The sequence below is a fragment of the Asparagus officinalis genome, unplaced genomic scaffold (assembly GCF_001876935.1).
Source record: "Asparagus officinalis unplaced genomic scaffold, Aspof.V1 AsparagusV1_Un891, whole genome shotgun sequence".
Taxonomy (NCBI): domain Eukaryota; kingdom Viridiplantae; phylum Streptophyta; class Magnoliopsida; order Asparagales; family Asparagaceae; genus Asparagus; species Asparagus officinalis.
In genome coordinates this window covers 33867-38222 of record NW_017973150.1, presented here as the reverse complement: position 1 = coordinate 38222, position 4356 = coordinate 33867, and positions in this window count along the sequence as shown.

The following is a 4356-nucleotide window of genomic DNA, read 5'->3' as shown; positions in this document are numbered from 1 at the left end:
AAGCATGGCCTTACTAAGGTGTAAAGATTACTGGTGCATAAATTTAAATAAATCATCCTCTGGTACAAACATGAGACTTTTTAGAAAGGAATCACTAATCAGGTTAACATAAAATATTGTTTTTGTTTGGTGGGCTCATATAAACCCACGAAAACAGCTGATGCCCCGTGGATTAAAAGGATAAACAGTAATAAGGAGGGTTGCAGAGTGGTGAGACAATTTAAAAAAAAAAAAAAGTACCAACAGAATATATAAGCAAAGAAAACCATGATGTTGGCAAGAATGTCTTCAGTTACATTAGTGCGACTAACCATTTACAGTGCATCCCTGCTAATGTGCCCTCAAAGATTTACATCCATTGAAATGTAACATATAAAATATGATAAATATGGTTTTCTTGTGAATTCACATATTTGGGTATCTCCTGAACATATAGTACTTAAAAAAGCGATTAATAGAACACACAATAAAAGTAGGTTTTCCAAATTGATAAGAAAACTCACGGTAGGACCCCAGCAAGATTTCCAGCCAACTCTGAATACAAGCCTTTCCATTGGATTTTTCTCCCAGCACGAGTAGCCTGAAATGAAATGAATGGTTCATAGAAAGTGACCAACTGCTCTCACAAGAACATAAATACTGGATTCCTTAACTTAAACAATCAAAAAATTCTAGAGCACAAATTGAGAACATGAAGGCATAGTTACAATCAATGCACATAATGATAGACATTAAAATCACGAGTCAAAGTCCTGAGCATACAAGTATTAATAATACTAAATGCACATGTAAACTTTAAATTCAGACCTAAGTGCTCGAACTGATGAGAAGATTGTGATAGTCAGCTCATTACATAATTACTCACAGACAAGCTTTGAGGATCTAGCCTTAAGAAAATTCTAGTAACAACAGTATCGAATACCTGACCTAGAGCATTCATAGTTTACATATGAAGGCATAAGTACTTTCAGCAAGAATAACCTGCCTGAAGCCGGGCATTATCGTATATATAGGATATAGGACTGATTCAACAACAACACCAGCAGTGCCTCCTGCTATAATACCATCTAAAAGAAGCAAAGAAAGATTTAATTAAGCCCAACAATAAGTTAACAACTAAATGAAAATAAAAAATAAACAATATCACTGTCATGATATTAAATTTAGACCCCAGAACCCAAAAATTTACAACACGTTTTACTTCACCAACAAATGGAACTTAACTTACACCTCTTCCACTTTCCTCAAAAGCCTCCCTCCTCCCTTCTTACCTTATTATTTGTGTGTGTGTAATTTTTTTTTTGCTCATCTCGATTTAAAAGATCTATGATTTATGTATCCTGACAGTTTACAGAAGGCTAAGAATGATAACTAACTTTACTTACATAGCTACAATCAGAAATATTTTGTAGTCTAACTAACTTTAAAAAAAGTATGTTTTAGTTCCAAGCCAACAAGAAACAATGCCCCCACATACCAAATAGTATCCGCACAAAATTAAACGACTTTTCATCTTCCATGGTGACTGATTCAAATGGCTTTGAAGATTCCACCTTGGAGTTGCGAAATTTACTCATATAAGCATCTATAAACAATAAAAAATTTGAAAAATAAGTCTGCTCAAAGAGAACTCAAAATATTAAAATAAAAAAAACCTAAATTGTCACATTTACATCCTAATTCTTCAGCCACTTAGAATAGTTGTGACCAAAAAATCTATAGTTCTGAAACATGATAGCAATTGGAATTTATGGCAGTTGACTTGAACAAATTTTTAAGTAAATTACACAGTTCCCTTTATCAAAATTCTTTTCTCAACTTCAAACTAATATGTTTGCCATAGCTATTACCTCCAAGTAAACTAACATGGTCAAAGTCACAATAAAAAATAAAATTTGAACTCAGTAATAAAGTTCCTTCACATTTTTTTCGACAACTTCCTCAACTTTTCATACTTCTTAATTAATAGACAAAATAAAATCTTCAAATTCCAGAATTCAAAATCAAAACCAAACTTAAAGTTGTATACACGATTCCTAACCAAATTTTTTTTCAAACAGTTAATTCAAACTCTTACAGTTCTCCATAGTTCTTCAGCTCTAAGAAAAATAAAATCTTCAAAAGCCAGAATTTTCAAAGTAAAAACAAAATAATAATTAAGCTTATTTACACAATTTCTTCACCAAAAAAGCTATACTTCCAAAAAATTCTTCAAACTTTCATATTCACCCTAGTTCTTCACCTCTAAACAAAATAAAACCATCAAAATCCACAAAATGTCAAAACTGCACTTATTAATAATATTTAAATCTCCACATCGATCATATTTTAGAAATCCTAGATTTTAACATTAAACAGGATTATATCGAACACATTTAATTCTTGCTTTTGAGTCTGAAATTAGCATCTCAATATTGCGTCAAAGGAATACATTGTAAATATTGCGACAAAATTTACCAATTTTGTCTACAAGTGCAGATATTTTGGAGGTTAGATCAAAAAAAGAAGAAAACTAACATAGAAGAAATTAAGCAAGCATAACAGAAACTAAACACACAAGAAGAAAAAACTCCACATTCAAATCAGCAGTAGGTCAGAACCAAAATAGATCAGAACCTAAGTAGATCATCATAAGTGAAGTACATTAACAACCAACCTCAATTAAGCGTGAACTCCAAAAGCGTCATCTTTGCTCCATCAAAACTGAAGCACTACGCTATTTATAGAGGCAGGTGGGGGCATGGGAGGGGAAGGGGTGGATAAGAAACAGAACAATCCGGAGAATCAGGGAGGAAGAGGCGGAGGGGGGGGGGGGGGGGGGAGGGGGGGGGGCTCGAGAAACCGAAGAATCGGAGATGAAGAGGCAGAGGTGGGCGGATGGGATGTGACGCCCCTGGGTTCACACAAGGCTGCAGTCCAAGGTGAAACCAAGAATGTCAAACCTGCCATGCACCACACCGTGCAATAACATGTTTCACCATCACAATTAACATCTGTCTAGTAGAGTCAACAACTGGTGTAGGTACAAAACAGGCAAAAGATAATACGAGATATACTGATGAAATGATAATAGTCACATAAGTATCTCATCATCCAACATACAGAAATACATAGTCAAGATCTGAGTAGATAAACTGGAATACTCAACAAGTCTCAAATACAAATGTCTGACAAGAGGAACCTTTACAACTTCTAGAACAAGACTCTCAAATGTCTAAACAAAAGTCTACTGTGGAACTCCAAAAGAAAATATATCTAAGTAAACAGCTGAAGCTAAAATGCCTCGCCATCAACCTGCGACTCTCCGGGCTCCTGGCTCGTTACCTGAAAGGGGGAGGGACAACGAGCGTCAAGCGCTAGCGAGTAACATCACAACCAACCCCAAGGGAACATGGCTCGTTGTATAAGAAAATACAGTTATTATATAAGAGATCTAAAATCATTGATCTTACTAAAGAGGGTTTTAGTATTTAGAAATTTACAACACGAGCATAGGTACGTCGAGCGAAATAATCCAAACAAGGAAACCCTCATGTATATACCTTGTATCTCCAATTGTAAATCTCTAAACACCAAACCCGAGGTTCTAGTACAGAAAACAATAATAAAAGAAATACAACTAATCTCAGAACATAAGTACAGTGCCAAGTCAAAATCTACATAACTCCCATGTCGTGATCTTCTATGAGATAGTCATATGCAGGGTTAAGAACTATGTCCAAGATAGGAATTATATACTGTGATTTCCAAACTCTTGGAATAGGTGGCAGATGTCCAACACGAGGACTGAAATAGATTATAGTCCAACACGAGGACTGAAATAGATTATAGTCCAACACGAGGACTGTGAAATTGTGCAACGGTCGCTGAGATATATAGAATAATCTACTTATATCAATCCATACTCAAATCAGTGTGTAAGTCCCCAATTTATACCCTCAGGTCATCTATCATGCATGGACACATAGTAAGACTAAATACCATTGTCAGATAAACCAGGTAATCACTCGAACCTGAACGAATATTCAAGAATGCACAAAACAGGGAAAAAAACAACAGAGAGAACGGTGGTCGACCGCTCCTTGATACGTTTCTGTCGGTCGACCGCTGCGATCTTATACCCTCAAGTCATCTATCATGCATGGACACATAGTAAGACTAAATACCATTGTCAGATAAACCAGGTAATCACTCGAACCTGAACGAATATTCAAGAATGCACAAAACAGGGAAAAAGCAACAGAGAGAACGGCGGTTGACCGCACCGGTCGACCGCTCCCTGATACGTTCTGTCGGTCGACCGCTACGACCTCACGGTCGACCGATAGAGCGTCGCGGTCGACCAATGAGGCTCTG